Raw genomic sequence first — 25,317 nt, forward strand, 5'->3', positions numbered from 1 at the left:
TATGCCTTTTATTTGAAGACAGGCCCCTACAAACACATAATGTCACCTAAAAGTGATCATCAAAAAAAAAACCCTGTCGGGACAGGAAAGTTATTTATTTAATGCATAAACTACTCTGCTTCGTTTCAGAGGTAATGGTCTCAATGCTTGAAATATTTGCAAAGAAAAAGAAAACAGGTGTACAAACATGGGGTTAACATTTTTTTCCAGATTTAAAAAGAGCTGAAGAAATTCTACACTGGTGGGTATTTCAGCATTTTTAAAGTTTTATACTTAGAATGTGATTTAAGCAAGTCCCACCCAACTAAACTTACATTGGAGGCTGAGGTGTTTAGGAGTATCGTTACACATACTATAAATAGCCTGAGGCAGCATGTCCTGGGCACACTGTTAGGATGACACTCCAGGGCATCACTGTCATGTGAATTCATCAAGAGCACCAAATGGCCCACAACATGTACGGCTGTGACCACACGGATACTAAGGAATTCCAAAGAACGTGGAATAACAGTAGACTCTTCTGTTTCTTAGTCATGGGCTTGAAACTCACCACATAAATACACAAATCCAGACGTGCCATAAGAACTGATAGTCATTGCCTTAAAACTACAACAAATGGCCCCTCGACAAGCCCTTATTGATTTTAGAATCTAGAAGTGTAAGTTAAAAGTCATTTGCAAAACTGAACCCCTTTTTGGGGAGGGAAAACAATTTTTCATGAAGAAGTTAAGTATTTGATTTTCTTTGTGAAGATTTTTTGTCATCAGAAAAAAGGGTAAGAGACTAAAACTTCCCGGATAATATGTTACGTATGTACTGTTATGGGTTGAATTGTATCCCACAAAAAAGGATATATTTAAGTCCTAATTCCCAGTACCTCAGAAGAAAGTGGCCTTATTTGGAGATAGAGTCTTTACAGAGATAATCAAGTTACAATGAGCTCATTAGGGTGGGTCCCTAATCTAATACATTGGGTGTCCTCATAAAAAGGGGAAATTTGGACACACAGACATGCATAAAGGGGAGATGATGTGAAGACACAGAGAGAAGATGTCCTTCTACAAGCCAAGGAGAGAGGCCTGGAAGGTCCTTCCCTCACAGCCCTCAGAAAAAAACAACCCTGCTGATACCTTCATCTAAGACTTCTGGCCTCCAGAACTGAGAGGCAGTAAATTTCTGCTGTTTGATCCCCACTTTGTGGTACGCTGTTACAGCAATCCTCGAGAACTAATAAATGTACTCATATGTAATATGTATGTAATATATAATAATGATAACAGTAATTTCAAAAGAAAAGGAACAGCTGTCAGTCAGGATGGTAAGTACTTTGCACGTGCTATATTAAATCCTTAGAATGACCCCACAGCATAAGTACTTTATCCTGATTCTGCAGACGTTTGCTATCAGGGATTACATTCTGATGTTGCCGTCAGAGACCCATTACAAGGGCTTAAACACAAAAGGGTTGGTTTATTTCAAATAACAATAAGTCTGGAAGTAGGTGGCTGCAAGTAGACACGAGGCAGCTCAAAGACACCCAATCTCTGCAGTATCCTTGGTCTTTCCCTCATGGTCTCAAAATGGCTGCTGTAGGTTCAAGCCATCACATCTGTATTTTACATCTAAAATGCAAAATGTGAAAAATTAAATAGAGCACAATTCCACCTGAATGAATCTATTCAGAACATCCTTCCTGGAAGTCCCAGCCACATCAGCTTGTAACTCATCAACCATCCCTATTTGCCTGGGGAGTTAGGAACTGAGGATTTTTTAGTCAGGTTAACTGGCATCCCTATTAAGGCAAAGATTCAGTTAGAAGGAAGGAGGGAATGGATCTTGATTAAACAAATCTACCAAAGGGCCAGAGAGGTTAAAAACTTGCTCACTTTTTTTTTTTTTTTTGCAGCTATTAAGGACGAGTCAGGATTCATACCCAAGCCTCATCTTAATCTCAAACCCATACCTGGAACTCCCATGCTATATGGTACCTTTGGCAAGGCCAAAGCCTGCTGAAGGGGTGTGGTCCTAACGGAAAAAAGGTTGGAGAGGGCTGAACTTGCCAGGAGCTATTCCTGGATAGCCTCTCCTTTGGTTTGAAAGTAAACTGAGAACCTCTGAAGATCCACGGATGCAGTAAGGTCAACAGAGCCTCTGATACATCACAAACAACAGCACTTTCTCAATAAACACTTGAGGCTGCATCGGTGGTTGTCAATAAAATTTAGGAATGGCCTTATCCTTCCTACTACTCTCCCCTGGGTGTCTGTTCACATGGTATCTGTAATTCTCAAACAGGCGAAGCCTTTCACAGACAGTCCTTTACTTGGCTTCCAGCAACTGGAAGTTTTCTTCCCAATTATAGAAAGCCTATATTTACGGGTAGCCGCTCTACTTCATTGTCCATACAGTCTCAGGTAATTGAAAGAGGTTTTCTTTCCCAGTGTTAGATAGCATCACCCAGGAACCAAATTCTCTAGCCTGATGCAAAGGTAAGGAAAACTAGCCTAAATGCCCACAGTTGTAGCACCCCTCGACAAGTCACTCATTCACCAAGGCTTCCATGAGGAACTCTGAGCCTCTTCCTGCTCCAGCATTTGGTAACCCACTGAAGCCATGTGGCAAGATAACTTTAAGAGAAAGCTATCTCCGGCTGCAGTTACCTCATGGTTGGTCCTTCCCCCCAATTCTCCAGGTTGCAAAACGCCCCACCCCCAATTTTCCTCTGCATTATCCACGCAGGCATCCATTTCTCCCTAGCCAAGTCAATCAGAATCTCTGCCAGAGATGGGTCTGGTTCTTGAGCGGAGTCATTCCTAAGAACAAGACATTGCAGAGGTCAACTTGTTCCAGCACCACTTGGCCATGAGCTCCCTCTGTCCTAATCCCTACCCTATCTAAGCTGCTTATCCCATTTTTCCTTCATCCTAAGAATGAATAGATAGTAGCCTTCTAAAGACAACTTTTGACTTAAGTCAGATTCCATCCCATTGCTAGCAATCAAGAAAATCCTCTTGCATCAGTATGATACACATGTGAAATATTTCCCTATTGCGACACACAGTGCAAAATTAGTCTCCTTCAGTCTCCGGGGTGATGCCTGAAATTATATAACAGGAAAATAAGGGTATTGTTACTTTTAGTAAAAGTAGCAAAATAATAATCTCTCTTTATTGTACTTACAGTGCAAATGTGCCTTCCTAAAGACAATGTGCAAAAAAGGAAATGACTGAGGCACTTAATCTGATTCATTAAGAGGCAACTTGCTAACCAGAAATAACTACAATATATTGCCCTTCATCTTTGCTCAGTTAGCCACACACTTTATACTTGCCTATTAAGGTAAGCCTGTTACAGAATGAGCAAAACCAGAGAACAGATTCTAAAAGACATGAAAAGTTTCACTTTGCTCAGGTATAGGATTTACAATTATTTGCATAATAAATCAGAGAAAAACACTTGCAGTTGCAACAGGAAAGTAATTTACAAGATTCATAAGTCCCTGTTATTTAGTAAAATTAGGTCTTTACCTGCAATGTCTACGATTCTGACAACATAATCTTTCAAATCAAAATGGGTGGCAGTTCTTAAAATATGTGCTGCAATTTGTCACTTAATAATAATAATAAAAAAAGAAAAAATTATCATCCAACATGATTGACAATGGAAAACTACAGAAGTGTACCAACTTCTGTTCAGCGCTAATTACAATTAGGAAAATCTCCTTTCTGAAATCCTTCCAGCTCCCCCTTCCTCATTCACGTTCCCTAATTCCAAAATAAGTCTTCTGATTCAACCAAAAGCTTAAGTCTTCTGATGCGAAGACACAAAAATGTCTTTTAACCTGACAACTAAGAATTAGTTCTTTGATTACACACTCAGCATGGTGCTGAGGAGGGAGGCAAGATAAGGCAACCAACCACACAACAAAGGCTGTTTCCACCCTCCAGAAACCAAATTTACTAGGGGGGAGTGAATAATTATATAACTGTGCCCAGCAAATACTCTATGTCACTTGCCATTTTGGTACCTAAGAGCTCTGAAGTGGGAGAAATCAGTGTTGGCCAGAGTGAGTGAAGACTTTTGAGGAATCATTACACCATAATTAAATGGGCGTTTACCTGATGCCAAGCCCTGAGCTGGTTCCTTCACATGCACCCCATTTAATCCTACAGAGAACTATATGGGTTAGCAATGATCCCCATCTCAAAGATAAGAAAAGAGGGAACCACAGAAATGTACCAGCTTGCCCACCAAGATCAATGAACCAGTATAGTTTAGACTAAGGGATAAATCTATTGATTCTTTCATTCACTTATTCAAGTACTATAATTATTCTAACTTCAAACCCCATTCAGAGAAAAAGTCCTCAGAGAAGAAACATATGGAAAATACTGCGTCCCAGTTCCCCATGGCACATCCTTCCCAGGCACAAAAAAAAGAGGAAGAAAAGGAGGGAGGGAGGGGGAGAGGAAAACAAAGAAGGAAAATTACTGAGGTAAATCCGGAAGTAAACTTCTAAGGCACAGCTCTATTTCTATTTCTATTATTTCTATCCTACACTTCACACCTTGGGCAGAGAACCACTTCTGAATGTTTAGTATTAATCCAATCTCCTCTGACTGACGCAACACATAGGAATGGTTCAACATTAAAACACTTATTTTAATTGTAATGAGATTCCTGCAACATGGAAGGAAAGACACCCAATATTCTCCATTACCTGACAGCGAGCGTTACCTAAGGTAATACTAGCACCTGACATTTCCAGCACTGAGAACCCAGGGGGGCCTCGGGGATGAGAAACAGTATTTTACCTTCTGTCATAACACTGTTTACTTCATGTTTTATATTTTTATGCTTGATAATTACATAATATTTTAGTATAAGACCACATATACAAAAATAATAATAAATATACATATATTGGGGCACGGGTCTGTTTTTTTGTTTTTTTTTTTTACTGATAAGACAACGAATTCAGATCAATGAAGACCACTGATCCACACACTTATTAAAAGGATAGACTGTTAACTTCCAGTACCCTCAATAGTCAAACTAAATGACATCACTTTGGAAACACTCCATCAGCTAGAGGGGAAAAAAACTCAAGTTTCATTTCAGTCTCTCTTTGAAAGGTATTTGATTCCTAGCTGATTCTGGGCACAAACGATGGTTGACCATTACAAATCTGTGGGGCCACCTCATTACGAGTTCATACTGCAACCAAATCCCATTTTCCCTCTGCAAATTCAATTCATATCAATAGCACCATATATCACTGGCTGCTGCTGTTGGCTGCCTGATTTTGAAACATAAAATTTTTTTTGAAAGATTACTGCCAACACATAATAGGCAAACTGCAATTTCAATTCCCTACACATGTGCTTGAAGGAGGGGGGCTACCCAAGCTACAAAATGTAAATGAAGCCTGTTGTTATCAACTGTTTACAAGCCCCAGGACATCCTCCTCCCTTATTCCGCCAGTCGCAAAAGCAGGGGGGGGGGGGGGGGGGATCAAAAGTGCCACCATTCAAGAAAGTCCTTTTATTATTCTACTCAGTACCAGTTCCCTAGTCTCTTAATTTTCTGATCCGTGTACACAAAATGCAACAAAATTCCGCAGCGGTGATTGTACACAGTCCATCTTCATTAGGCAGAATTCAAAGTGAAGGAGCAAACACAACTGCATGATTTTGTTTATTAAGATGTTTTCATCACTAACTTTTTATGAATCCATCACTTACTAGAGCTAACACTTAAGGACATCTACTCTAACTAACAAAGATAGACTTCCCAGGGGGACAAAGCAATTCAATTTCCCCAAAGCCCATATGCAAATCCACTACCCGGCCTGCTGCAAACTTCTGGCTCTGTCAGAGATATCACTTACCCAACACACTGCTGGTCCATCACTCACCTTCAACTAACTTGCTAAATTCTTCCGCGTTTAATTTAATCTACCGGCCACTGGTACTATAATGGGAGGATAAAATGCACTAGGTCCAGGATGAATCCATGTCTATTTTTACATGGGGAGACAAAGGGAGGCACAATGAGCTCACTATTGAGTGCTGGATTTCTGAACAGGCTCACTTTTGACATTTTAGACCTGATAATTCTTTCCTGTGGGGGACTGTCCTATGCAACAACCCTGGCCTCTACCTACCCAATGACAGTAGTAATACTTCCCAATACTGATCATCAAAAGTGTTTCCAGACATGGCCAAATGTCCATGGGGGTAAGGGAGAGAGGACTGTGAACCCCTGGTTGCGAACCACTAGTCTAGTGGGTCTATATACCCACCAGCAGGCAGCAGTTGTATGTACATGGTTCGTATAAGCTGGGAACAACATGCGTAAATCCACTACACACACAGGCAAAAACCTACATCCCCATAAACCTTTACAGGACACTGAACAAAGTCAAGTTTGCCGACCAACAGTAGAAAGCCATGCTGAGGTACAAATTTTGACATTAAAAGTATACTAATACTCAAAGGTCCTTTGTAAAATAAGAATTTTTTTTTTTTAATCTGCCACTTTATTATTGCTTTGGCTCAATAACAATGCAGAGGCCACCTGGGAAATATCTGTCCTAGGTTTCCATATTCATCAACAGAAATCCTACAGGAACTTCTTTCATTTAATCAATTGTCAAGAAAACCTCAAGAAAAATTTCTTCAGAGTCAAACACCCCTAACAGAAAATGGATATGCTGTGATATTTAGTTCAATAGAAATAAAGAGGTGAAAGGGTTTTTTTTCCCCCTAAAGAACCACCACTGAGCTTCTGAAAACCAATACTAAAAATGGCAATTTTTATTTAACAGTTAAAGAAACCAGCTTCCAAAAGCTCAATTGCCATCTGCAATTATAATCAGGACTAATTTAGAATACCCCACTATGTTTTAGTCTTAATTAAAAATGGCACATCCTTGCAAAAGAATGCAATGTGAATGCACAATTCAAATGTGAGCAGGACACACACACACACACACACACACACACACACACACACACCCTCACTAACACTGGAGTCTAGGCTTGGGAGACTTTACAGCTTCTCAATACATATAACTGCAGTATAAACTTTACCTTATATATTTTAAATTAGAAAGGCATGTGGAGTATGTTAAAGACAATATGCCAAAAGTACAAATGGATTTTTTCAGCCTGCCCCCTTTCACATAGCACATGGCTGATCCTGTATTCCAGCCACTATTATCTTCACTCTGCATAAGAGGCACAATGCTTCAGTGCAGTATCTCCATTGACGCCAAGTAGTTTTTCCACCACACTAAATAAGATTTACCAAGTACCACTTGGCCTCTTTGTATGCTTAATAATTAGTTATCATAATGTCTCCCTGCATGTTTATAATTCAGTGTAGTTTTTACATTACAATTCCTGAATATGGTCTCCAGTATAAGCAGTCATTTCCCTACAGAACATTAATGCAGACATTATCTGAAAACAACCATACAAACTCCTGCTGTTGGTCAAAGCCATTTAAAATAAGACAAAGACAAAGAAGACATAGAATGGAGGACCTGAGAACAATACAACCACACCTTTAATATGCATGGTTTAAGAGGAGTGTTCTGTCTACCCATTACGTGCGTGGTGCCTCCTTGTAAAAATCCAACTTTTCACAAAATTCATTAGCATTAGATTCAGGTGGTGCTGCTGGAGCAGAGCCTCTAGCAAGGAAGGCAAGAGGCGGGTGGAAAGCTGTGAACAATAAGCTTGCCTCCCATATAAGCCTGTAAAATTAAGTCTCTCTCAGTTGGACAATTAACTTTATATAGCTAATCAGGAAGAAAGAAATGAAGGCCATCTGGTTCTTAGAATAAGTTCTTTATCTGATTAACACTATCTTCTTGAAAGTCAACTTATGCACAAGAGGGCAGGAAAAAACAAGAGAGGCACACCCTTTTAAATTGCATGTAAACCCTGATAAATCCACATGCAGATCAAGTCCCTATTTTATGTAAAGCAATAAAGGAATGATTAAATGCTGATGCCCTAACTCGACAGACCTCATGGGATTCCTAGCTCTGCCACTTATTAACAGGTTAGTCTTTGGAAAAAATTTGACCTTTCCATAGTAGACTGGATCATTGCCCCTGTATCCAGGTCCTTTGCCAGTCAACCTGCAACTCCTCCTCAGTGTGATCCTTTGTCTCTTCTTGCCTTGGAGCTGGGCCATGTGATTTGCTAATCTGGTGGTTTAACGTCAACTCTCCTTTGTTCAACAAAGCATACCTGCAGAAGCAGCAACAAGCCTTCATCCCACAGTGTGTTAGGCGAATTAAGAACCCACCATCAGCTTCCCAGCAAGACAGCAGTGCTCACCTCCTCCCACGACCACCTCAAAATTACAACTAAACTACAGAACAATGATCACTGAGAATCACTGGAAGTCTAGCTGAACAGAAGTCCTATCACTAAGAAGCCACCTCCAGACAGTTAGGAGGGGTGGAGACGTGTAACAGGCTAATCCCACACCCACATGTGGCGGGAGGTGTATCTCAGCTGCAGAGGTACCCCAAAGGAGCAAGGTGTCCCAGCCCAACACCAGGCTCCCGAGCCCACAGTTCCAGTGCTGGGGGGAGAAGTACCCAAAACTTCTGGCTGTGAAAACCAGCAGAGATTGTGACTGAGATGTAGGGCTGCTGGAGTCTCAGGCGTTCTTCTTAAAGGGCCCACACATGGACTTAACTTGCTGACAGACTCACTGGCTCTGAGTTCCAGCACTGGGGTAGCAGCTCAAAAGGCACCAGGGACATACAGAGAGGAACTGAAATGGCTGGATTCAGAGCAAGGGCTGGAAGAGTAGCTTTGTCCCAGACAGAAGTGCTGGCAGAAGCCACTGTTCCTTCCTTGGGCCCTCCACCCACCATATCTGAGTTTCCATCCATCCAGCTAACACCATTCACCCTGCCATGGTGATTCCCTGGGACCCGGCCCCACCCAACTTGCAAACCCACCCATGTGACTTCCAATGGCTTATCCATGCAAACAGCCTGTGTTGGCTCATGCTGAAGACTTTTCTAAAATGCCTTGAACGTTCACAACCCCAAACAAGCAGCATCTGGCCTCAGTGTGCACAGACCTCTTGCTAAGCAGCCCCAAGCCTGGCACTAGCAATAGCTTTCCTCAATTCCCAGCTTAGTCTATCCCAGGCAGCTCCAAGCCAAGCACCAATGGCACCATCTACTTCTTGCTTTGCAGCTCATACCAAGTGGCCTGGGCAGGGCACAGGCAGCGGCTGACCTTGGCCTACATCAGAGCGCCCAGTGGGGGTGCCCCAGAACAAACACATCCAATGGCCAGCTTCAGACAATACCAGAGCACCACCCAACCACCTCCACAAAAGACACACCCAAAAGGCAGACTGGGCCGGCACAACAGCCAGGCTAAAGTGAATCCTGCTCCAAAAGGTCAGCCCCTACACAACAGCTCTTCCACTGTAGTCAGGACCAGTCCTCACAACAAATCAGGCTGAGGGTCAATCCCTACCACTGATGTGCGAACAGCAATCAAGACTCAACTACAACAGGTGAGCACACACAACCCACACAAGGGACACACCTGGAGTACCCATCTCAGGTGACCAGGGAGACTGCACCACTGGCCCCACAGCACACCTACTACATAAGGCCACTGTACTAAGACTAGGATACATGGCAGCCCTACATAATATATAGAAACAAACACAGGGAGGTAGCCCACATGGGGAGACAAAGAAACATGTCCCAAATAAAAGAACAGAACAAAGCTCCAGAAAAAAACAACTAAACAAAATGGAGACAAGCAAATCTATCAGACGCAGAGTTCAAAACACTGGTTATAAGGGTGCTCAGTGATCTCAGGGAGAACGTCAACAAACAGATAGGAAACATGAAAATGGAGACAGAACACATAAGAAAGAACCTATCAGGAATAAAGAATACAGTAACTGAAATGAAGAATACACTAAAAGGAATCAACAGTAAATTAGATGAAACAGAAGTTCAAATCAGTGATTTAGAAGATAAGGTAGAAAATGTCCAATCAGAACAGCAAAAAGAAAATAGAATTCACAAAAATGAGGATAATTTAAGGGGCTGCTGGGACAACATCAAGCATAACAATATTCGCATCATAGGGATACCAAAAGGAGAAAAGAGAAAGCAAGGAATTGAAAACCTACTTGAAGAAATAATGAAAGAAAACTTCCTTAACCAGGCAAAGGAAATACACATACAAGACCAGGAAGCTCAGAGAGTCCCAAACAAGATGAACGCCAAGAGACCTACACTACGGCACAACATAATTAAAATGCCAAAAGTTAAAGATAAAGAGAGAATCATAAAAGCAGCAAGAGAAAAGGCAGTTAGTTACCTACAAGGGAGCTCCCATAAGACAGTCAGCTGACTTCTAAACAGAAACTTTTCAGGCCAATAGGGATTGGCACGAAATAGTCCAACTGATGAAAAGCGAGGACCTACAACTAAAATTACTCTACCCAGCAAAGCTATCATTTAGAATTGAAGGGCAGATACAGAGCTTCCCAGGCAAGAAAAAGCTAAAGGAGTTCATCAACACCAAACCAGTATTACAGGAAATGTTAAGGGGGCTTTGTTAAAAGGAAAAAATATCAAAAATGAATAATAAAATGGCAATAACCACATATCTATCAACAATTACTTTAAATGTAAATGAATTAAATGTTCCAATCAAAAGACATAGAAAACAAGACCCTTACATATGCTGCCTACAAGAGACTCATGTCAGATCAAAAAACACAGACTGAAAGTAAAGGGATGGAACTTTATTTCATGAAATTAGAAACCAACAAAAAAAGCTGGAGTAGCAATACTTATACCAGACAAAACAGACTTTTATAAATAAAGGCTATAACAAGAGACAAAGAAGGACCCAGTAATTCCACTTCTGGTTATTTATCTTAAGAAACCCAAAATACTAATTTGGAAAGACTTATGCATCCATATATGTTCACTACAGCATTGTTTACAATAGCCAAGATATGGGAGCAACCTAAAGGTCCATAATAGATGAATGGATAAATAGTGGTAAATATATATAATGGAAGATTACTCAGCCATAAAAAAGAATGAAATCTTGCCGTCTGCAACGACATCGATGGACCTAAAAAGTACTATGCCAAGTGAAAAAGTCAGACAGAGAAAGACAATTACCATAAGATTTCACTTATAAGTGGAATCTAAAGTACAAAATAAATGAACAAACAAAACAGAAAGAAACTCATACAGAAAACATTCTGATGGATGCCAGATGGGAGTGGAGTTGGGGGGAGAAGGGGTAAGGGATTAAGAAGTACAAATTGGTAGTTAAAAGATTGTCATGGGGATGTAAAGTATAGCATAGGGAATACAGTCAATGATATTGTAATATCTATGTATGTGTCAGATGGGTATTAGATTTATCATTCTGATCACTTTGTAAGTTATACAAACGTCTAATCACTATGTTGTACACCTGAAACTAATATAATATTTTATGTCAACTGCAATTTAAACATAAAAAAATTATTTGAAAAAAACAGAGAGACAGCCCACCATCAACAAATCCAGTGTAGCCAGGGTTGGGTCATCCAAGGCTGTCACATAAAGTTGGGTACTTAATGCACAGCACATAGGTCAATCAACTGAAGTGAAATCCAGCCCATACACTACTCCTGCCAGGCTGAGTACCTTGGCATGGGGCTGCTTTCTGGCAGGAGGAAGAGGTACCATTTTCTTTGCATGAAAGCACCATGTGTCTAGAAAGGGCTCCAAAATATGGTGAGGAGGGCTTCTGCATCTGGCAAGTAGAAGGGCTTGGCATGGAGTTTTGACATCTCAGAACTGAGAAGGGTGTCTATATGGAATAGTGGCCCAGCAGAGCGTAGGACTGATTGAATAAGTAAGTGTTTTCAAGCAGTGGGAGCCAGGTTACTCACTGTCAGAGAAAAGAGTTAAAAATACAGAAAGGGGAAAACAAAATTGAACCACGTGGTGTTGAAATGTTCAAAATTAGAGGTAGTGAACTCATGATTTTTAATACATAAAAATACAAAAATAAGTAGATGTAAATATGTCTAAACACACAACAACAACAACAACAACAATACATATCATCCCTTGATGTTTCCACCAAAAGACTCTGGTTGCTGTAACATCTCATGAGCAATGAACGCACCTAATCCCCAGATCTTGGTTCCTAAGTGTCACCACTCTTGTCTACAAGGAATCAGAGGTCCAAGGCTCCTCAGCTCCTTGGCTGAATCCAGAGCTGGTGTCAGCAAAGTACACGATGAACCTAGAACTTCTTGTTCCAGAAAGTAAGGAAGTGCTTATAATGATTGGTGTCACATGTCAAAAGGACATAGAAACCAGCAGAACGGAGTGGCCAACAGCCAGCAGAGCAGCATGCCCAAGTTTTCTTGTGACTACTGGGATACATACCTCACCCGTGACACTCTATCTGTGAGAAGGACACACTGCAGTGGTAGGAAACACGAAGAGAATGTAAAAGACTACTAACAAATGAATGGAAGAGCAGGCTGAGAACCTGATGGACAAAACCACTGCAGCATTTCAACAAGCAAAGGTACCTCCTACTCTCTTCTCCGCTCCTCCTCCTTCAGGCATAATGATTTCACCTCCCCCCTCCAAATCTCCCAGGTCCTCCTTGCCCTGGTATGATGCCATCACCGCTTAAGAGGGGCCCTCCCATGATGCCAATGATGGCTCCTCTTCCTGGGATGATGCCTGTGGGACCTGCTCCTGGAATGAGGCCACCTATGGGAGGCTACATGCCAATGATGCCAGGGCCCCCAGTGATGAGACCTCCCACCCATCCTATGTTGATACCCACTCAGCCAGGAGTGACTCGACCAGACAGATGAGGAGAGGGGAGCCTCTTTCCTCCAGCTTTGTATTAGCTGTTCTACTTTACCAGATCACGGTGCTGTGATTCTGGGTGTTTTCTAATAACACAACAAGAAGACTCTCTCCTCCTTATCAGAGAGAGAGTAGTTCTGGAGGGGAGTCATGGGACCAAAAAAAAAAAGCGATTTTCATTTGCACTGTGAAATGTGAAAATAAAATTGTCAACCCTATTAGCTAAAAAAAAAGAAAAGGACATGGGGACCAGTTGGAAGGAACGCCCACTATCTAAATGTGAGAGGAATCTGAGCATCAGAATAACGGTAGTAACAAATTATAACCCATTAAATAAAATAGAAATCCACGAGTCCAAAGTGATGTAATAAATAAATAAGTTGACATTTTAAGGAGAATGGTCTTAAAGCACCTATTCACAAAATACTACAACGGGGGTGGGGGGAACAAAGTAACTTTATAGTGGAGAAGCCTGGCAGATGCTGCCTTTATCAAGTGATCAAAGTTAACATCACCAGCAATGGGACCTATGGCAATCATGTGCCACTTGGTAAGATGTAATGAAAGGAATAGAGCATCGCTTCCATATTTCTGCCCTGATACATAACCTGAATCTAACCATGAGAAAGCCTCAGACAAACTCAAACTGATGGACAATCTAAAATATAATTTGTTTGTTATCTTCATAATTATCAAGGTCATCAATGTCTAGGAAAGCCTAAGCAACAGAAACAAAGGAGACTAACAAATAGCACATGATCCTCAATGGTGCCTTTTTTGTTGGGACTGGGATAACCAGGGAAAATTTGAATGGGTTCTGAGGATTAGACAGCAGAGTTGTATCAAAGTTCATTTCCTGATTTTGATGGATGTACTGTGATATTATAGGAGAATGTCCTTTGTGTCGGAAATGCACTACAAGTATCCAGAGATGACACGGCACCAGGTTGGTAATGAATCCAAACTGGTTTGGGTTGAGGGGGGGATGAGAGGGGGGAAGAGTCTTTTATTTGTTGTTGCCATTTTTTCTATATTTAAAAAAATTTTTTTAACCTGTAATGGGTACAGTGCAGGATGGCTATGGAAGGGGTAGGCCCTTTCAGAAGGTGGATGGGGAAGGTCACTCCGAAAAGACATTTGAGCTGAGATGTTCAAGAGATGGAGCTGCCATGCAAAAATCCAAGGAGTGGAGATAATTATGACGCTGATTTTAAAACAAAACAGCACCATCTTCTAATTCTAATATAATGCTTACCGTGTACAAAGCAATGGTCTGAGTTCTTTCCATATTTACTTATGTATTCCTCATAACCACCTTACCTAGAATTATTTAAGTATTATCAAGTAAAATTATTATTACACCCAATTTAAAGATGAAGACACTGAGACACAGAAAGATTTCAGTAACTGACCCAGGTCACGAGGTTGGCTAGTAGCAAAGCCAGGATTTGAACCTACTGGTCAGGCTCCAGGGTCTGTATTTATTATAACTACTCCGCCACACCATTAAAACAACCCCCGGCAACGAGCTGTATGTGATACTAAGACAGGCTGGGGCCAGGACCTTTAAATCATCCCAGCCACAAAGACTAGCATGAGTGAGTGGGGAATGGTACAAGGTGTGTGAGGTAGAGGCAGATCCATCGCTGCAAGTCTGCATATCTTCATGTGCAATGGGGAAGATGTATCTAAAAGCAGGGAGACTACTGAAAAGGCAGTACGTAACCTGAATCTAACCATGAGGAAGCCTCAGACAAATCCAAACTGATACTTTAACAGAAACTCAAGATGGTGGCCTCGACTAAGTCAGTAGCAGGAGAGATCGACAGCACTGGCCAAAGATTCAAGATTTATTTTGGAGATAAAGCCAACAGGACTTGGGTGATTGTTCTAGAATGCCAGGCCATGAAACCACCTTTTAAGCAAAGCTGTACACACCATCCAAATTCCTTGGATCCAACTGAATAGGGAGAGATCATTGTGTATTACTGGTGGTTTTCAGTTCCGGTCGCCTCACGATGCCTTTAAAAATAAAAAGAGCAAAGAACCCAACCCTACCTTCTTTCCAAGGCTTTCAGTAAGCCAATAATGGCTCATGTTCTAGTGAGACTATACCATGTTCAATTTATGTAACCATTTTCCCACGATGATGATGATAAACAATGCTCAGTTCACTCTGATTTCATAGCTTTCCTCCATAAGACAACCTCTCTCTTACCGATTAAGTCATTTGTTCTCTCTGAATCTCATCAAAGATTGTACCTGGCACTATAATTGGAAGGGTTTTAAATAGATAATTTCACCTTGAGAGGCTGCTCATTTGACTCAACATATCCTTCCAATCTAAGAAACACACAAATTCCCTTTCACCTCAGCATGTCTTTCTTTAATTGTGACAGCAGTGCTGAGAATTTCATTTTCAAAGAGCTGACTGAGCCACAAGGGACTATTAATACCTAAATATTGAAGCAATCCTGATGCTTTGCTTAAAGGAAAGCTGGATTTGCTAGATGAAAAGGTTCCAAAATGTCTCTGGTCTATGCCTTTAACAACAACAAAAAAAAACAAACATGTCTTTAGCATATTTTCTTCTCTCTGCATTAAGTCAGAAAGTAAAAGGCACAGCTTATTTCTCTTTAAAAAAAGCCCTTTGCTTTCTATTGCCAGTAACTGCATTTGCTAAGAATGCTGCTAGGTTTTTGAGTGTCCTCGTCTAAAGGGTGTGATTTTCTCCACTTTTCAATATGGAAGAATAAATATTCTTTCAGTTCTCTGACAGTCTAAGTGTATTTCACTCTGCAGTGCTGACTATGGCTATAGAAAGTGTTCCACACCGCAGGTCTGAAATTATACAGGGATGAGCACGGACAGCAGGAACGGAGGGAGTGTGTGGGACACAGCTGACCTGTTCTTTGTCATCCTCTCGTTCATCGCAAAGGCTATTCCATCAAATGAAATACAAGTTCAAAGAAAAAAAAAAATTAATTCCAGAACCAGAGAATTCAGAACGGGAGTAATAGGATCCCATTCCCCCAAAGCTGATATCATCAAATTCTCTCACATGATTTACAACCTGGCAATCTATCTCTTTCCATTGATTACCCTGGTATTATGGGATATAACTGCTCTCTGCCCATTCCAAGAACTCTAAAGTGTTGCACTGAGAATACACTAATGCACCTTTAATACAGAGAAAACAAAGGGGAGAAAACCCAAGGAACAAAATAGGCTGGAAGATGCATAAAGCTGAAGTTCCTTTCAAAAGCACTGGAGAAGTTAACAGCTTTTCAGGGAGCCAATCATGCAATTCATGCCCACCAGCTACCTGGGCTCATGGCGTTAGCATTTCTAACTGGAAATAGGCCACATACTATACACTAAGCCTGAGGCACCTGTGCACCTCACTTTGGGAAAAGGCCGTCCAAGGAAACACTCTGTCTAGACTTGATCAAATTGCAGAGTCACTACAAATGTTAGAGAAAGATGCTTCACATCCCAAGACCCGGGTCAGACAAGTTCTGTAAATGAAAGCCTTCTCTGCTATGCTGATTACTAGCACTATGGTTTATCAACACCTTAACACTGGGTTGTGCAAGCTCCAATCCACTATCTCTTCTTGAATGCTCTTCAAGCTAAGAATGGTTTTTACACTTTTAGATGCTTAGAAAAAAATCAAAAGAAGAATAATATCTTGTGACACACACATGAAAAGGACATGAAATTAAAATGTCAGTGTCCATAAAGAAAGTCTCACTGAAACACAGCCATGCCTGTTTGCTGACGCATTGTCTGCGGCTACTTTTAAGCTACAACGCAACTGGCAGGTACAACTGCAAAGCCCAAAAGGTCTACCATCTGACTCTTTACAGAAAAAGTGGGCCAATTCCTGTCTTAATTCACCCACAAATTTCAGGAAAACAGCTCCAAATAAGGTAAAAGCCCACTAGAAAAATGTAGTTACTAATAAGAGAAAAAAACTGTTCCTTATGTAACTTCTAAATAGGCTCCCTTCTCAGAAAAGTCAGCAGAAATGGCACAACATATATCAAGTTCCCCCCCCAAAAAATCTTTCAAGTTTGTCACCTCTGTAGCCAAGATGGTGGTTAAAAGTAAAGCAGGAAATGGATGAGAGTTTAAAAAATGATGAAGAAAGCTTGTGCTGGTCACTTTATCTACATGATTTCATTTGAGGTGCACAAAAAGGTTCTGAGGAATGGTTACCCCCATTTTACAGATGAGGACATTGAGCCCAAGAGAGTTATCAAAGAGCCTCACAAGGTCACAGCAGTACATGATGTCTTCAGAGTTTGCGGTCAGGTTTCATTGGCTCGAACCCCATACTTTTAACTATTACAAGATGATTAGGACTTCTGTTCAAAAACTCAGTGTTTTTGCCATTCAGAAAAAGAGAATGAGACAGTAAAAGAATAAATAACATTCAAGTGAATGACAGGAGACCTACCTTTGAAAGAGATGATCATTTAACAGATAAATGTTTGTCATATTAAATGTTGCACGCTTCAGTGTTGAGCTCTTAAGTAACCATCAGTTCCTGTACTTACTATCACCCTGTGTACGGCCAAATCCATCTAGGCAAACATGCTATATAATCTCTTTATCCATCTGCTGTGAAGACGGCTGGCTTCAGCCCAGCATCCTCGTCCCATGGAGCCTCCTTCCCCCTCGCTTACTTCCCAAGGGCAATTTTTTGTATCCAGCAATAAATCACTTGTAATCTCAGAGACAGTGACACTACCTCTACCAAGTGATTCAGGTCTTCCAAAATCTCTTAACAAAGCCTGATGCCACAGCCAGTAGTGGCATTGCAGATTTTATTACCATGACTGTGACGGTGCCTAGTAGTGAACACACACAGCACTTACCATGTGCCAGGCACTGTTCCAAGCCCTTTAAATGGACTCATGTATTTAACTGTTAATCCTCCCATCCTTACAAGGTCAGCACTATAATTACTTTTATTTTACAGATCAGGAACTTGAGATACAAAGAAACTAAACAATTTGCTAAGGTCTCGTTGCCAGTAGGTGGCAGAGCTGGGATTCAATCCCAGGCAGTGTAGCATCGGAATTCACACTCCTTACCACATACCTCACTGCCTCTCCATATGAGCTCAAATAAAAACACTTTCATGTGAAAACCAATTGTGCAAGACCAAGCTTATCTGTGTTATTAACAGGAAAGGGCAGTTTTTAATTTTTACAATTGAAAAAAGGTTGGGAACAACCTGCATAAATGAGTAGAGATAAGAAAACATTTTCTTAAAATGCAACGTTATTTCTTATTTTTTAAAAAGGAAGAAGAAATGCCTGGAACATTTAGAGAGGGTGAGGTGCTTCCAAGCTGATTTCCCTTCCCGGCAAAGGTCAGGCAGTGACCCCTTTCTGTTTTCTATTCTTCTCAGGGCCTGAAACTTCTTGGATTATACGAAACACAACTCAGCCTTTCCTTGAAGGGTACGGCTCTTTCCATAATGAAGGCTTATCAACCTGTCAACCTGAAGAATAACTTTCATAAGTGCTTTGATTTAATAGTCTAGTTCTTATTAATCCGTATCTAACCCTCTACAGAGACCAGAGTCCTCGGTACATGTTCAGGCTGAATCTGACCACAAACCATTGATGGCAAACACGTGGTACCCTCACCATCACGCTTAGCCCCCATGGCAGGTGTAATTAACAATATTCCTCTTCCCCATGGAGCCCCATCCATCTCAACAGAAAGACAGAGTATTGTCTTGGATAATAAATACTCCCAGGGACCAACAGCAAAGATTCACAGTAAAGACATATGATGAAATCCTTCCATCGCCTAACCCTAAAGCAGTGAAGGCCTTCTTTATCACCAGTAGTTCACGGGATCTAGAACTGTACTGGGGTTTCTCCCCTCGTCTGCTTCTCATGCCGACTCATGCTTGTCTTAACCAATAAAGAATGTACCATCATCTCACACAAAAGGACATCCAGTAGAAAGGCAGGCTTCAGGGCTGGTTGATTCTGCAACACAAGGATATCAACAGGAATCCAGTCTTCCCTTCCTTTTCAGGCCGGCCCTTCTCAGATCTGACTTTATACTCAGGCCGGCAGCCACAGTTGTGGGTGGCACACACTGATAAGCTCCCAGAACAAGTATAAAGAAGACCAGTTTCCCTGGCTTCAAGGAAAGATGCAGCTTTCCACAGAAGGGCCCCCCACACAGACACATCTACTCATTCCATTGCACAGAGTCGGATCACATGGCCAGGCCTGAACCAATCACTAATAAGGGATGTAAACCAAATAAACCCAACCCTGGAGCAAGGGCTTGGCTTCACCCCCACTACACGGCTTCACAGAGGGTGAGCACCTACGCAAAACTGAGGCTGTAGTAGGAAAAAGGAGAGGGACGCTGCATAGGCCTTCCGACCTGAGCAAGATGCAGACCGGAGATCAAAACGGGACACCCAGAGGACAAGCTTAGCCAAAAGACAATTACTTCAGCCTTCACGGTGTAATAAAAGCTGAAGTCATTAGCTAAATTTTAAAATTGGGAGTAATTAGGTGAAATTTAAGACCTCTATTTTCTCTTGAAAGATTGGAATGATCTAACAGTGACTCAAATTCCCTCAGGGCAACCATCAGCCCAGGCCAAAGAGAGCTGGCCTTGGAGAAGAGGCGAACTGCGCCCAGTTCTCCAGTCTGGCCACTCCCTGTGGCTCTCCTACCTCGTTCCTTTCCTTCAGCAGAGCCCAGATGGCATGTACAGGCCATCACCGAAACCAGCTGGAGAAGGCGGGCCCTCAAACTGGGAAAACCCATCGGGGAATGTCCACCTCTAGGCTTTTTCAGAAACTTTAGTTCCAAGGAGAAGCGGGAGGGACTCAGGTTAATAATCAGAAATTCCTAGCTACAGGGCCGGCCGAGTAGCGCGGTGGTTAAGAGCTGGCTTGGGACACCAGAGGGCCCCAGTTCAGATCCCACATATGAGGGCCAGTGACACTGCCCTCTACAGCTAAGATGCTGAACAACAGCTCAACCTGGAGCTGGGTTGCCATGAGTTGCCGGCGACGGCATAGGCGGCAGCCCCTGTGGCAGTGGGTTGCCATGGGCTACTGTGTGTAGCCAGCAGCCAGCGTGAGCGGCCAGCTGCCGCAGTGAGCGGCCTTCCAGAAGCCGGCGACTGATCTGCCTCACCCAGGAAGACAGCAATGATGGTGCCAACTTGGGCCAATAAAGCAACATCCTCCACAACTAGACTGAAGAACAAAAGGACAGCAACTTGTCTGTTCCCCTTCCCCCAATTCCCCAGAGCTGTTCCCATCCCCTAATTCCCCAATAAAAATCTTGAAGAAAAAAAAGAATTCCTAGCTACATTCTCAGACTGTCCCCCTCCCCCCTCAAAAAAGGCCATGTAAGATTTAAAGAGTTTGTGGAGCTGCCTTTCTGTGGGGAAGAGAAGCCTGTCAAATGAGAGCAACGGAGATCCAGCTTCGTGCAGCCTCAGGTTCAGGGCAGCATGTGATGCTTCTGGCAAGCTTCTGGCTCCAGGCATTTCAGTTTTAATGAATCCCAAAGAACACAGTTTGGTCCAACTCTTGAATTCAGGCAGCATTCTCTCAAGACAATATTCATAAGTCTTTAAAGAGACCGACATCAAGAAGACAGAGGATTTACACTAAAATAAAAACCTACCAGGGACTTCCACTTACCCAAAGCTTTTATTTCACAGGTGGCTGTCCACGCCACTTGTGTTTTACCAGCTATGGTGTTGAGAAAGGAGGGATCAGGAATGCTAATTCTAGACCCCTGCAATTAATTATACCAAGACTAATTATACCAAGATGACCTATTTCAGATGTATCTATCACTCTAGGTTCCAAAGTGGTTATCTATTATTTTCACCTGCCCATAATGCTCTTAGCAAAGATCCCTTAAACCAAAAAAAACAACAACAAAAATGCCACTCCAAGAGGCTAAAGTAAGGGCTTTCGCTTCTATATCAATGACAGTGGTGGGGACATCTGAGCCTGTGCAGTTATTGGTCCATCCAAATGTGGCCCCAGTCTTGATAATTAAGTAAGGGGTAATATTGAGACCCAAGCAGAGTTTATTTCGTTAGAAATAAGGAGATCTGTACATCACATAAGTCTGCAGGTATTAGGGGAGTGAGGTTGGCCATCACAAGAGTTGCCAGAAAGGCAGGGGGAAAGCCAGAGCCCTAATACATGGTTTCAGGACCTGGATGTAGGCATGCCTGAACCCACTATACGCTTGTATGATATAACACCAGTAAGTTCTTCTATCTGCTTGAGCTACTTTGTGTTGATTTCTCTTACCTTTCAACTGAAAATTCAATGCAACATTCCCTTCGTTTTTAAAATTGAGAATATTTACGTAATAAAACAGGCATCAGAGACTGAGACCAGATAACTGAGACTCTATGCAAAGAATCTGAAGAAATAGCTTTGTACCAAGCCCAAGGACTGGTAAAACAGAAGCTGGTCATACAAAGCCAACCACGCTCCTAAGCACTCAGTGTCCTCAAACCATGACCTGTTCATGCAGACATACCTGGCCAAAGTAAGAGCGAGAATAACATGGACTCAAACCCCAAAGGGCAGAAAAGTCTTAGGGAATTCCCAGATACAGTAATAAAATTCCAAGATGGCCTCCATGACCCTCACCTTTTGGATTACTCGCTGAATAACACCCTTCCTGAGCAGGGATGGTACCTATGGTTTTCTTCTAGCCATTCAAAATGGCAAAGGTGAAGGGATTTTGTGGCTTTAAATAACATCTGTAAGCAGTGGACTTTGATTTAATGAGTTGGAAATTGATCCTGTGTGGGCCCGACCAAATCAGATAAGTGTTCTGAAAGAGCTGAAAACAGCAGTCACTCTCCTGCTGGCCTTGAAAAAGCAAATGTCCATGTTGTAGAAATGGCCACACAGCAGGCAAAGGCAGGCAGCCTGTCAAAGCTCAAGCCTCAGCCCCAAAACCACCAAGAACTAAATTCTACCAACCTGTCTGCCAATCTGTCAGCAAAGAAGACCCTGAGCCTCAGATGAGATCACAGCCCTGGTCCACTCCTTGATTTCAGCCTGAGCAGAGGACTCACCTATTGGGTTGTCAGAAAAGTCATGGCGCATTTTTGCAACGAAAAACATAGAAAAAATACATCATGACTTTTCCAAAAACCCAGTAATTCCCAAACCCAAGACCCATGGAAACTATAACAAATTTTTGTTGTTTTAAGTCACTGAGTTTGTGGTGATTTGTTACACAGCAATAGAAAAGGAAAAAAGACACCAGATGGGCTGAAGATTGTCACCAACTAGGAAAATGGCAGAGAAAGGTGGGACCTCATTACCTTTTATTTTAAGGAAGCATGGCCATGGAGGATTATATGTCCTTCTAGTTCTGAGGCCTGAGTTGCTATTCTTTAGCACAGTCCTTGGCACTTATCAGGGTTCTCACTACATACTAACTGAATGAGAAAATAAATAAATGCATGACTAACACCTCGCCTAACAAGAAGCATCAGGAATGGGATGGCGCCCAGTTATCAGCTGTGGGATTTGCTGAAGAACAGAGTGTGGTAGCACCAACAAAATGGGTCTTTGGGAGCCAGCCGAGTGGCGCATTGGTAAAGAATTGGCTTGGGGCGCCAGCTCTGAGCAGCAGGGCCCCGGTTCGGATCCCACATGAGGGCCAGTGACGCTGTGTCCTCTACAGCTAAGATGGTGAACAACAACTCAACCTGGAGTTGGGCCGCCCCTGTGAGTTGACCGTGATGGCGTAGGCTGAAGTGGCTGGCGGCAGCAGGCGTGAGCTTTCATGAGCTGCCATGAGCCGCCGTGAGCGGCCATCCAATGGCCAGCGAGCAACTGCCTCAGCTGGGAAGAGCGCAATGATAACATCAACATGGACCAGTGAAGCGACGTCCTCCACAACTAGACTGAAGAACAAAAGGACAGCAACTTGTCTGTTCCCCTTCCCCGATTCCCCAATGCTAGTCCCCTCCCTCAATTTCCCAATTAAAAAAATAATTAAAAAAAAAAAGAAGGGTCTTTGGGTCCAGGGCGACCTGGGCTCTCTCTTAGCTGTCCCTTTTATCAGCTCTGTGATGCTGGCCAATGAACATAAAGTTCACCTACAGTCCCATCTTCTCATCTGCACAGATAGAACTCAAAAAGTGGTCAGAAGGATTAAATTAGGTAACACATATCTAAGGGCACCAGGCTTGGTCCCTGCAAGTTTTATAAAAATTAGCTCTTCCTTCTTCTCTACTACCTGCTACAATTAACCCTCCATGTGGCTTTGGCACAGCTATTGGGGTGTTCTGAAGCAATAAAACTCATGACGAGCCAGTTGACAAAAGGCAGTGGTATTTAGATTCAAATATATTTAGATTCAAATACCTAATATGCTTGCTAGGACTATTACTCCAATGTGCTCAAAGCCCGATTCCTCATTTGTTAAATGGGAATAATGACACTCACATTACAGGGTGGTTGAGAGGGTTAAATAAGAACATACCATATTTCCCCATTTATAAGATGCTCCCATGTATAAAACGCACCTTAATTTTGGGGCCTGAGATTTGAAAAAAAATGTGTCACATAAAGTTATTGAACTCAAGTTTTATTCATCATAAAATTCATACAACTCCTCATCACTGTCAAAACTCCCAACCATTAGCTTGTCCTCATCTGTGTCTGATGACGAATCACTGTCTTCATATATTGCCTCGTCCTCAGTTCCATCTATGGCATTTGAAATCTACAACCACTGTATAAGACGTACCCAGTTTTTAGACCCCAAATTTTTCAGGAAAAGGTGCATCTTTAACACAGGGAAATATGATATATGAAGGAAAAAAACCTAGTACGTAATAAGCCACTTAAGTTATTACACATATGGACTCCTAGACTTACTTCTATTATTTGACCTGGCAAGAACAAGGCGTCCCAAAAGGCAATGTAAGGCCATGGGAGGACGTTACCAGTTGAATTGAGTCCCTACAAAAAGGTATGTTAAAGTCTTAAGCCCCAGTACCTCAGAATGTGACCTATTTGGAAATGGGGTCATTGCAGATGTAATTAGTTAAGATATGACTGGTGTCCTTATAATAATGGACAAAAGCACCGAAGGAAGATGGCCCTGTGACAAGACAGAAGCAGGGAAAATGCCACATGAAGAGGGGAAAGATCGCAGTGATGTACCTACTAGCCAAAGCATGGCAAGGATTGACCGCGGGCCAGAAACCAGAAGTGGCAAGGAACAGATTTCTCCCTCAGAGCCTCCAAAAGTGAACCTACTCTGCCAACACCTTGATCTTGGGCTTCTAGGCTGCATAACTATGAGGCAATAAATTTCTGTTGTTGGAAACCACCTAGTTTGTGGAACTTTGTTATGGCAGTCCTAGCAAACTAACATGAAGGTTGGCCCCACTTAGGGGTGTATTTGTAAATGTTTACTTACCATCCAGCTCTGGGAGGGGGTGGGATTGTAGCATTTGTTGATTGCCATGGTGTAAATAGTCCCACCACAGTTAACTTCAAACTACCAATATGCCATCACTAAGTGTCAAGTAGCAAAGAGTCGTATAGTAACACATCATCATACAGCAGCATTTCTACCACACAGACACAACAGAGGCTCAAGAGCACAGATAACAGTAGAATGTATTAAAATAAGAATGAGTTATGAATTTGGGGTGTTTACTACTTCTTAAACATAATTGTAAGTTTTCATAATTTTGTTCTTTAAAAGGTTGTGTTTAGTAATCAGCTCACAAAATTCCTGAAAAGGTAACAATAAGCTCTCACGAGCCTGCACACACAGCTCCGACCCAGGAAGAGGTGCACAGAGCAGAAGAGAAGCACACAGAGCATAAATCCTCTGCCCTCACAGGTCTAAACTACTCCTGGCCCAGGGAGTATGGTCTTCAAAACCGAGCCCCTCTGCAGAAGAGAAGGTCACACCTGCTGCCAGGCGGTACTAGACAGTGTTCGGTTAATTAAGCCAGGTTTCAATGCAGCTAAAACTCTGGGCCTATCTTCAACCTGATCCCATAAAGCATTCATGGCAGTTTGGTTTTCAAGCAATACAGGAGTAATTTGAAATCAATTTCCCCTCTCCTTGATGAACAATGGACTATTTAGTGTGGCCCACAGAGAAAATTAGAAGCCTTGTACGTGAGGCAGCTACCTGGAGCCCCAGCTGCAGCACGTTCCACAACGCCAACCCGAATCTGCTGCTTCTCCGGTACCACCATGAGGAAGCTGGTCTTATTCCCCTCTGAGCTGTTATCAGCGCTGGCTTGGGTATTTGACCCTCTCTTAATTACAGGGGCAAAGGGACCGTATTTTATCCTTATTCGATCAACACATGTATAATGAGCTATGA

General features: G+C 42.2%; 1 protein-coding gene and 1 pseudogene across 1 annotated transcript in view; one reads left to right on the forward strand and one right to left on the reverse strand.

Moving 5' to 3' along the window:
* Positions 1-25,317, reverse strand: part of LOC109395835 (receptor-type tyrosine-protein phosphatase gamma-like) — a gene marked incomplete at its 3' end in the record, with an annotated part of 531,517 nt that overhangs the window by 467,086 nt on the left and 39,114 nt on the right. The window lies entirely within an intron of this gene.
* LOC109395837 (U1 small nuclear ribonucleoprotein C pseudogene) lies at positions 12,437-13,271 on the forward strand (annotated as a pseudogene).

Source organism: Hipposideros armiger, unplaced genomic scaffold (genome assembly GCF_001890085.2).
Source record: "Hipposideros armiger isolate ML-2016 unplaced genomic scaffold, ASM189008v1 scaffold_487, whole genome shotgun sequence".
Taxonomy (NCBI): domain Eukaryota; kingdom Metazoa; phylum Chordata; class Mammalia; order Chiroptera; family Hipposideridae; genus Hipposideros; species Hipposideros armiger.